This window comes from Podarcis vaucheri (genome assembly GCF_965113315.1).
Source record: "Podarcis vaucheri genome assembly, chromosome: Z".
In the NCBI taxonomy this organism is placed as follows: domain Eukaryota; kingdom Metazoa; phylum Chordata; class Lepidosauria; order Squamata; family Lacertidae; genus Podarcis; species Podarcis vaucheri.
The window spans coordinates 16,108,883-16,120,268 of NC_138758.1; the positions used below are offsets into that span (position 1 = coordinate 16,108,883).

Genomic DNA, 11,386 nt, shown 5'->3' on the forward strand with positions numbered 1-11,386 from the left:
TTATGTCAGTGTAAAGCAGCCTGACTGGCTTCAGTGCCAGCCCATTGCCTTACTTTGAGCCATGTCTTACCAACAATCTCTTTCCAGTAATTGTGCTTGTCCCCATAAAGTCAAAGAATTCAAGAGAAGCAGAGAAGGGGGTGCTGGATACTGACCCCCCTTGCCGCTTCTGTTGGAAAAGGGGTGTGGTTTAAACAGCCTGGTTACCACGCCCCTTCCCATTGTCCCCTGCTCCTTTCCCTGCAAGGGTTCAAGTGAGTGCAAAACGCCTTGGGGTGCAGCAAGCTTTGGGGAGGGGCTGGGGGGAGCATGCAATGCTAGGGATGCAATTCCTAGGGAAAGAAAGTGGCCACGTGTTCAGTTATGGAAAACTTAATAAATATTTCATACAAAAATAAATAAATAAAATAAATACTCAATGACCTGCCTTTCAAGTAAGTGGAAATGAAGCAGCTGGTTGCCGTGGTGAAATTATGATGACACTGTTACTCTGTAGTGGCAGTGCTGAAATCCTAAATCAGATTCAAGGGGGGGGATTTCCCCCCAAGGCCAAGCCTACCAGCTAACAGTGACCTGAAGTTTTCCAGTAAAACATGAAATGGTGCACACGCTACATCTTGTTTGTGCGCTTATCAGGCATGTCCAAGGTCCATTTGGGGGGCCTAATCCAGCCCACCGGTCAGTTTAATCTGGCCCCTGTGGCAGTTTATTTCCAGCGGTAAAACCCTAAAAAAGGGACTGTTTTGGCGGCCCTCACGGCCCTTCACTTCATCAAATCTGGCCCTCTTTGAAAAAAGATTTTTTTAAAAAAAAATTATTGGGTTTTCAAATTTTATACAAAACACAACACAGACACAAAGACACAGACACAAACATGCATAATTTCAGAATCTTACTTTCTTAACCACTTTCCCTGACTTCCCCGCACCTCCCCCTCATACATCCCAATTCCAATAGTTAACTCAGCAAGTTCTTATTAACCAGATTTAGCTTAAACCTCAATTAATTCGTAATACTAATCTTTTATGTCTTTTCCTAAAGTCGACCCAAGTTCCCTTCCACAATTTCCCACTTTTATAGTAATTACTAAACATACTTAGAAATAAGAGAACAACATAAAATTGTACACCCTTTGGATTCAAAAGCTCTCCCTCCCCCCTCCCCGGTTTCAATCCCCAAAATATGTCCATAATATCAGTTCTTAGCCTGGATTCCTCACGTCCGAGGCCTTCAAATTTCTCTCCATCCCTCTCTGCCTGTTTTGTTGATAGCCCTTTATGTTGGTCATCAAGTCTCGGAGGAGCTCTATCCCAGCAAACTCCATGTTACTTCCAACCAGTCCTCCATTTTCAAAAGCGGAGCCCAAATCATGTTTCTTGCTTCTTTTGAGTCCAAATGTCCCAAGAGCTCCAACTTTTATCTTGGTCAGATTTGTAATCCATATTTCTTCCGATCTCCCCATGAAGAGATCACTCCATTCTTCATTCTTAATTTCAGTCCAAATTCTCAATGTCCAAATCTTGTTTTCCTTGTAATTCTTTTTCTAGGCCTCTGGTTGTCCCTTTCCACCTGCAACACTTCAGCTCCTCCTTCCCACTCCTCTAAATTTGCAGATGTCCTCTTTGAAAAAAGATTGGACAGGGTTACAGTCAAAGAGTTCGAGAGAAGCAGAGAAGCGGGTGCTGGATGCCCGCAGTTTCATTCTCTCCCGTGCTGCAGAGTGTTTGTGACTACCTTATCACATGCTCTGGGTGTTGACGTTTCATTCTTTGGACGCGAGGGAACAGAAGGAACTGTGCGCCACTTCCGTCTTCTTTGTTCTGTGTTCTGTTGTTCTCTCTCAGACGGCCCCCCCCCTATGGTGCTTCCCTTGGAAAAGGGGTGTGGTTTAAGCAGCCCGGTTGCCCCACCCTTTCCCATTGTGCCCTGTCCCTTTCCCTGCAAGGGTTCAGGTGAGTGCAAAATGCCTACCATAAACGCATGCAGAAAGACAAACGTATTTTGCCACCCTACTTCCCATGGTAATCACAACACTATACAACACAATACAATAAAAATACCTTTATTGGCATTTCAAGTTAAGACCTTCCAAAATGGCTTGAGATACAAAGTCTTCTTTCTGATTCCTGTTTCCGAGAGATTTGACTTGGGAGATCCTTTCGATTCTTCATTAATAAGAGGCAGTGGGGTGAGGGAGGCCATGGCCACATCCACACCATTTAATGCGCTATGAAGCCGCTTTAAACACTCATGGCTTAAACAACCCCCAAAGACTCTGGGAGCTATAGTTGGAAAAGGGTACCAAGAGTTGTTAGGGAGCCCCGTTCCCTGCCAAGAAGGGAACCCTACCTCTACCCCTACCCCCACCCCCACCCCTACCCCTGACGCTAACCCTAACCCTAACGCTAACCCTTAAGCCTTAACTAGAACTACAATTGCCAGAGTTCCCTGGCAAGAAGGGAACCCTCACACCTGCCCCCTAACTAGAGCTACAATTCCCAGAGTTCCCTGGCAAAAAGGGAACCCTAACCCTAACTCTGCCCCCTAACTAGAGCTACAATTGCCAGAGTTCCCTGGCAAAAAGGGTACCCTAACCCTAACTCTGCCCCCTAACTACAGCTACAGTTCCCAGAGTTCCCTGGCAAAAAGGGTACCCTAACCCTGCCCCCTAACTAGAGCTACAATTCCCAGAGTTCCCTGGCAAGAAGGGAACCCTACCCCTACCCCCACCCCCACCAACACCCCTACCCTACCCCTAATCCTAATCCTAATACTTAACCACCGTAACAAGTCTCCGTCCCCTTAACCACCTACAGTTCCCAGAATCCCTGAGGGGAAGCCATGCCTGTTTAAAGTGACTTCATAGCAGTTCAGTGGTGCACCTAATGTGGCCTAATGTTCCCTCCCTCATTTTCTTCTCTCTCCCCACTGCCCCATCACTTGCAATGCAGCAGATGTCCGCCTGCAGTCTCCCTTCAAAGCTCCTTCCCTCAAGTATGGCCACAGCCTTGTCCATTCCATTTCTGTTTCCTGTTTGCGAGAGATCTGAATTGGGAAATCCTTCCGATTCTTCATTAATAAGAGGCAGTGGGGTGAGGGAGGCCATGGCCACATCCACACCATTTAATTCGCTATGAAGCCGCTTTAAACACTCATGGCTTAAACAACCCCCAAAGACTCTGGGAGCTATAGTTGGAAAAGGGTGCCAAGAGTTGTTAGGGGGCCCCGTTCCCTGCCAAGAAGGGAACCCTACCTCTACCCCTACCCCCACCTCTACCCCTGACGCTAACCCTAACTCTAGCCCTAACGCTAACCCTTAAGCCTTAACTAGAGCTACAATTCCCAGAGTTCCCTGGCAAAAAGGGAACCCTAACCCTGCCCCCTAACTAGAGCTACAATTCCCAGAGTTCCCTGCCAAGGGAACCCCAACCCTACCCCTGCCCCTGACGCTAACCCTAACTCTAACCCTTAACTAGAGCTACAATTCTCAGAGTTCCCTGGCATGAAGGGAACCCTACCCCTACCCCCACCCTACCCCTAATTCTAATCCTAATACTTAACCATCGTAACAAGTCTCCGTCCCCTTAACCACCTACAATTCCCAGAATCCCTGAGGGGAAGCCATGCCTGTTTAAAGTGACTTCATAGCAGTTCAGTGGTGCACCTAATGTAGCCTAATGTTCCCTCCCTCATTTTCTTCTCTCTCCCCACTGCCCCATCACTTGCAATGCAGCAGATGTCCGCCTGCAGTCTCCCTTCAAATCTCCTTCTCTCAAGTATGGCCACAGCCTTGTCCATTCCTCACTGCCAGTATTTCACGTTCACTTCTCCGATGTAAATAGGGATGTCCTGTGGTTCTCTTGATGACTTTTAAGACTGGACTTGGGGAAAACCTCACCGGCTCCAGACATCCCTGTAAGGCAAAGGCAAACAGGTGAGTGGGATGGCCAACACCCGACAGCGTCCCCCCAGATTCCTCCTCTGTTTGGCTGCCTGTTAACAAACAAGGCTTCCAAGCCAGTTTGCACCCATCTCAGCCAGCGTAGCCTCGCAACATCCACTAGCCTGAATGCAAATTCTTCCGACAACCATCCACCAGCTGCAACCTCATCAGGTCCATTGCCAGACATCAACCAGCTTCAGAGCTGAGTGTCAGTCACCTTCAAGTAGCGATCCCACCAGCAAGTAATCTTTGTACTTGCCTTCTCCTTGCTCCACAGCATCCCAGCACCGGGCCATTGCCTCCTTCCGCTTGCCAGCTTGCCACCACGGGGCAGGAGACCACCAGGGCCACAGCATCCCAGCACCGGGCCATTGCCTCCTTCCGCTTGCCAGCTTGCCACCACGGGGCAGGAGACCACCAGGGCCACAGCATCCCAGCATCGGGCAATTGTCCCCTTCCGCTTGCCAGCTTGCCGCCACGGGACAGGAGACCACCAGGGCCACAGCATCCCAGCATCGGGCAATTGTCTCCTTCCGCTTGCCAGCTTGCCGCCACGGGACAGGAGACCATCTGGGCTGAGTGCCACCGAGCTGCCCATTTCTCTCTGGGGAGGGCAACTGCTGAGGCTTGCGCCTTGGCCCACATTTATACCCGCTTAGCAGCCAAATGCTTTTGTCACATCACAATCAACCCACGGACAATGGCAGCAGCTGGGGAGGCATCACCATCACTCCCTCAGCCCTCACAATGGTGAGCACACCTCACACACACACACACACACACACACACAAGTTGTGCCAATATCTGTGGAGGCCACACTGGAAACCCAAGTGGGCAGGAGGGGGACATTTTTAGGCCCAGTGCTTGCATTTCCCTTCCCACAACACTAGTCAAATGCACAAATGAACAGAGCAATGAAAGCAAGCCTTATCTTTGCACAGGAAGCTGTTCAAAGAATGACATGCAGAGAGAAAGTTACCATCTCAGGAAAAAAACACTTTTTCATCAATCAGACAATCAATCAATCATTTATTGTATTTGACTAAAACCCATTATAAAGCCAGTTACAAAAGCACCAAACCCAATGATCCAAACTATGGCTCCCAGATTCTTGGGGGGGGGGGATCCAGGTGGATGCCATGTGAACTCAGCGATGTGTCAAGTTATGGCTATGTAGTACCTCCAGGTTCAGAGGCGGCATATTTCTGCATATCAGTTCCTGAGAATTAGGAGGGCTGTTGTGGTCAGATTCTGCTTGCAGTTTTTGCACAGGCATCTGTGAGAATGGGATGCTGAACTTGGGCCACTGGCCTGATCCAGGCAGCTTTCTTAGGTTACAAAGGAAGACTTCCAAGAGAATACTTTTAATGTAGCACTCCAAGAAATGCTGCAAGTTTCAGAAAGTCAAAGAATGCACTCCAAAATCAGAAATTTTGAAACCATTTCAGCACAGTGCCATTTTACTTCCCCCCTGCATCTTTTGCCCAGTAGAACCCCAGATCATGTTTTAATCTTTAATCAATAGTGTATCTTGCCTTCTGGGAGTGTGAATCTGATGTGCAAAATGCAAATGCAGCAAGAACAGCTGCTGGGAGGCTTGGCTAGTTTTGGATAAGACCAGCTACGAAGTCTTTGCTTCCTGGGAGAAGGTATTTCTCCATTAACTGAATGTTACTCAGAGCTTTCATATGCTTGATGGTACCTTTCTGAGTAGGTCCATCCTTCTTTCCTTCCTTCCTTCCTTCCTTCCTTCCTTCCTTCCTTCCTTCCTTCTATCTCTCTCGCTCTCTCTTTCTTTGTGTGTGCATATGAGAGAGAGAGAGAGAGAGTGCACAGATGGAAATATTTCAGAGGGAGGGGGTATTGTTTGAAGTTTCTTGATTATTTCACTCAAGCGAATGACCACATTTGCCTCTGTTTTAACTGCAGCTCCTGATATTATTTTGGTTTTTAACCAGGGCCACATTCCCCATCAGGCAATCTTCAAACAGCCACCAAACAAACAAACAAATTTGTTTACCTGTATTCATCTGTCGTTCTTAGGGTGGTTTATAGCATATAAATAAGAGATAAAAACACAAAATAAATGCCTGTACAGTAGTGGGTGGGGCCAAGGCAAAAGGGGGTGGAACTACTAACATAGATCTTAATTACAGATGGGTAGCCGTGTTGTATCTGAAGAAGTGTGCATGCACACGAAAGCTTATACCAAGAACTAACTTAGTTGGTCTTTAAGGTGCTACAGGAAGTAATTTTTTTATATAGATCTTAATGTGTATTGGAGGCTAATTTCTGCACATGCTTCTCTGTCCTCCATCCAGACAAGTAAGAGGCCTAAATCAGACTTCCAGGACACCTTTCAGTCCGGCAAACATACTCAGGAACATATATTCCTTTAATAATGGAATCACTCCCACAGAACTTACAAGTGCACCTCCACAAATTTGCTTTAGGTACAGTAAGGGGGTGATTTTAGTAACAATTTTAACATACTGTGGAGGAGTCATATGTAGTGGCTGCATTGAAATGAGCACTATTGTGCGCATGCCCAACTTGTGGGCTTCCCATAGGCATCTAGGTGGCCGTTGTTGAAACAGAACACTGAACCAGATCGGTCTCTAGTCTGATCAGGCAGGGATCTTTTCTTATGTTTTGTAAATCTTCATATTATTGCTGTCAAAATGTAACCAACAATGCGCAACCCTGTTATGGAGAAGCATCATTTGAACTCTTTGGGCATCTTTTCTTCATGAGAATAGGGAAACTGTTGTTGGAAGTCACTCTAAAGTGTGCATTATGTCAGTGTAAAGCAGCCTAACTGGCTTCAGTGCCAGCCCATTGCCTTACTTTGAGCCATGTCTTACCAACAATCTCTTTCCAGTAATTGTGTTTGTCCCCATAAAGTCAAAGAATTCAAGAGAAGCAGAGAAGGGGGTGCTGGATACTGACCCCCCCTTGCCGCTTCTGTTGGAAAAGGGGTGTGGTATAAACAGCCTGGTCACCACGCCCCTTCCCATTGTCCCCTGCTCCTTTCCCTGCAAGGGTTCAGGTGAGTGCAAAACGCCTTGGGGTGCAGCCAGCTTTGGGGAGGGGCTGGGGGGAGCATGCAATGCTAGGGATGCAATTCCTAGGGAAAGAAAGTGGCCACGTGTTCAGTTATGGAAAACTTAATAAATATTTCATACAAAAATAAATAAATAAAATAAATACTCAATGACCTGCCTTTCAAGTAAGTGGAAATGAAGCAGCTGGTTGCCGTGGTGAAATTATGATGACACTGTTACTCTGTAGTGGCAGTGCTGAAATCCTAAATCAGATTCAAGGGGGGGGATTTCCCCCCAAGGCCAAGCCTACCAGCTAACAGTGACCTGAAGTTTTCCAGTAAAACATGAAATGGTGCACACGCTACATCTTGTTTGTGTGCTTATCAGGCATGTCCAAGGTCCATTTGGGGGGCCTAATCCAGCCCACCGGTCAGTTTAATCTGGCCCCTGTGGCAGTTTATTTCCAGCGGTAAAACCCTAAAAAAGGGACTGTTTTGGCGGCCCTCACGGCCCTTCACTTCATCAAATCTGGCCCTCTTTGAAAAAAGATTTTTTTAAAAAAAATTTATTGGGTTTTCAAATTTTATACAAAACACAACACAGACACAAAGACACAGACACAAACATGCATAATTTCAGAATCTTACTTTCTTAACCACTTTCCCTGACTTCCCCGCACCTCCCCCTCATACATCCCAATTCCAATAGTTAACTCAGCAAGTTCTTATTAACCAGATTTAGCTTAAACCTCAATTAATTCGTAATACTAATCTTTTATGTCTTTTCCTAAAGTCGACCCAAGTTCCCTTCCACAATTTCCCACTTTTATAGTAATTACTAAACATACTTAGAAATAAGAGAACAACATAAAATTGTACACCCTTTGGATTCAAAAGCTCTCCCTCCCCCCTCCCCGGTTTCAATCCCCAAAATATGTCCATAATATCAGTTCTTAGCCTGGATTCCTCACGTCCGAGGCCTTCAAATTTCTCTCCATCCCTCTCTGCCTGTTTTGTTGATAGCCCTTTATGTTGGTCATCAAGTCTCGGAGGAGCTCTATCCCAGCAAACTCCATGTTACTTCCAACCAGTCCTCCATTTTCAAAAGCGGAGCCCAAATCATGTTTCTTGCTTCTTTTGAGTCCAAATGTCCCAAGAGCTCCAACTTTTATCTTGGTCAGATTTGTAATCCATATTTCTTCCGATCTCCCCATGAAGAGATCACTCCATTCTTCATTCTTAATTTCAGTCCAAATTCTCAATGTCCAAATCTTGTTTTCCTTGTAATTCTTTTTCTAGGCCTCTGGTTGTCCCTTTCCACCTGCAACACTTCAGCTCCTCCTTCCCACTCCTCTAAATTTGCAGATGTCCTCTTTGAAAAAAGATTGGACAGGGTTACAGTCAAAGAGTTCGAGAGAAGCAGAGAAGCGGGTGCTGGATGCCCGCAGTTTCATTCTCTCCCGTGCTGCAGAGTGTTTGTGACTACCTTATCACATGCTCTGGGTGTTGACGTTTCATTCTTTGGACGCGAGGGAACAGAAGGAACTGTGCGCCACTTCCGTCTTCTTTGTTCTGTGTTCTGTTGTTCTCTCTCAGACGGCCCCCCCCCCCTATGGTGCTTCCCTTGGAAAAGGGGTGTGGTTTAAGCAGCCCGGTTGCCCCACCCTTTCCCATTGTGCCCTGTCCCTTTCCCTGCAAGGGTTCAGGTGAGTGCAAAATGCCTACCATAAACGCATGCAGAAAGACAAACGTATTTTGCCACCCTACTTCCCATGGTAATCACAACACTATACAACACAATACAATAAAAATACCTTTATTGGCATTTCAAGTTAAGACCTTCCAAAATGGCTTGAGATACAAAGTCTTCTTTCTGATTCCTGTTTCCGAGAGATTTGACTTGGGAGATCCTTTCGATTCTTCATTAATAAGAGGCAGTGGGGTGAGGGAGGCCATGGCCACATCCACACCATTTAATGCGCTATGAAGCCGCTTTAAACACTCATGGCTTAAACAACCCCCAAAGACTCTGGGAGCTATAGTTGGAAAAGGGTACCAAGAGTTGTTAGGGAGCCCCGTTCCCTGCCAAGAAGGGAACCCTACCTCTACCCCTACCCCCACCCCTACCCCTGACGCTAACCCTAACGCTAACCCTTAAGCCTTAACTAGAACTACAATTGCCAGAGTTCCCTGGCAAGAAGGGAACCCTCACACCTGCCCCCTAACTACAGCTACAATTCCCAGAGTTCCCTGGCAAAAAGTGAACCCTAACCCTAACCCTGCCCCCTAACTAGAGCTACAATTCCCAGAGATCCCTGGCAAGAAGGGAACACTAACCCTGCCCCCTAACTACAGCTACAATTCCCAGAGTTCCCTGGCAAAAAGGGAACCCTAACCCTGCCCCCTAACTAGAGCTACAATTCCCAGAGTTCCCTGGCAAGAAGGGAACCCTACCCCTACCCCCACCCCCACCCCTACCCCTAATCCTAATCCTAATACTTAACCACCGTAACAAGTCTCCGTCCCCTTAACCACCTACAGTTCCCAGAATCCCTGAGGGGAAGCCATGCCTGTTTAAAGTGACTTCATAACAGTTCAGTGGTGCACCTAATGTGGCCTAATGTTCCCTCCCTCATTTTTGTCTCTCTCCCCACTGCCCCATCACTTGCAATGCAGCAGATGTCCACCTGCAGTCTCCCTTCAAAGCTCCTTCTCTCAAGTATGGCCACAGCCTTGTCCATTCCATTTCTGTTTCCTGTTTGTGAGAGATCTGAATTGGGAAATCCTTTCGATTCTTCATTAATAAGAGGCAGTGGGGTGAGGGAGGCCATGGCCACATCCACACCATTTAATGCGCTATGAAGCCGCTTTAAACACTCATGGCTTAATCACCCCCAAAGACTCTGGGAGCTATAGTTGGAATAGGGTGCCAAGAGTTGTTAGGGGGCCCCGTTCCCTGCCAAGAAGGGAACCCTACCTCTACCCCTACCCCCACCCCTATCCCTGATGCTGACCCTAACTCTAGCCCTAACGCTAACCCTTAAGCCTTAACTAGAGCCACAATTCCCAGAGTTCCCTGGCAAAAAGGGAACCCTAACCCTGCCCCCTAACTACAGCTACAATTCCCAGAGTTCCCTGCCAAGGGAACCACAACTCTACCCCTACCCCTGCCCCTGACTCTAACCCTAACTCTAACCCTTAACTAGAGCTACAATTCCCAGAGTTTCCTGGCAAGAAGGGAACCCTACCCCCACCCCTACCCTACTCTACCCCTAATCCTAATCATAATACTTAACCACCGTAACAAGTCTCCGTCCCCTTAACCACCTACAGTTCCCAGAACCCCTGAGGGGAAGCCATGCCTGTTTAAAGTGACTTCATAGCACTTCAGTGGTGCACCTAATGTGGCCTAATGTTCCCTCCCTCATTTTCTTCTCTCTCCCCACTGCCCCATCACTTGCAATGCAGCAGATGTCCGCCTGCAGTCTCCCTTCAAGGCTCCTTCTCTCAAGTATAGCCACAGCCTTGTCCATTCCTCACTGCCAGTATTTCACATTCACTTCTCCGATGTAAATAGGGATGTCCTGTGGTTCTCTTGATGACTTTTAAGACTGGACTTGGGGAAAGCCTCACCGGCTCCAGACATCCCTGTAAGGCAAAGGCAAGCAGGTTAGTGGGATGGCCAACACCCGACAGCGTCTCCCCAGATTCCTCCTCTGTTTCGCTGCCTGTTAACAACGAAGGCTTCCAAGCCAGTTTGCACCCATCTCAGCCTGCGTAGCCTTGCAACATCCACTAGCCTGAATGCAAATTCTTCCGACAACCATCCACCAGCTGCAACCTCATCAGGTCCATTGCCAGACATCAACCAGCTTCAGAGCTGAGTGTCAGTCACCTTCAAGTAGCGATCCCACCAGCAGGTAATCTTTGTACTTGCCTTCTCCTTGCTCCACAGCATCCCATTGCCTCCTTCCGCTTGCCAGCTTGCCACCACGGGGCAGGAGACCACCAGGGCCACAGCATCCCAGCACCGGGCAATTGCCTCCTTCCGCTTGCCAGCTTGCCGCCACGGGACAAGAGACCACCTGGGCTGAGTGCCACCGAGCTGCCCATTTCTCTCTGGGGAGGGCAACTGCTGAGACTTGCGCCTTGGCCCACATTTATACCCGCTCAGCAGCCAAATGCTTTTGTCATATCACAATCAACCCACGGACAATGGCAGCAGCTGGGGAGGCATCACCATCACTCCCTCAGCCCTCACAACGGTGAGCACAGCTCAGCAGCCAAAACACACACAAACACACACACAAGTTGTGCCAATATCTGTGAAGGCCACACCGGGAACTCAAGTGGGCAGGAGGGGGACATTTTTAGGCCCAGTGGTTGCATTTCTCTCCACA

The 11,386-nt window shown here is 47.8% G+C and overlaps 1 long non-coding RNA gene across 1 annotated transcript in view; it reads right to left on the bottom strand.

The window, feature by feature from the left end:
• The window catches only part of LOC309523474, a 383,438-nt gene extending 379,101 nt beyond the window's left edge, over nt 1-4,337 (bottom strand). Inside the window, exons 1-2 of the long non-coding RNA XR_014215376.1 lie at nt 4,203-4,337; nt 3,166-3,913 (exon numbers count right to left, since the gene is read on the bottom strand). This is a non-coding gene — a long non-coding RNA (uncharacterized lncRNA). The remainder of the gene's footprint in view (nt 1-3,165; nt 3,914-4,202) is intronic.
• Between the last annotated feature and the right edge of the window lie 7,049 nt (nt 4,338-11,386).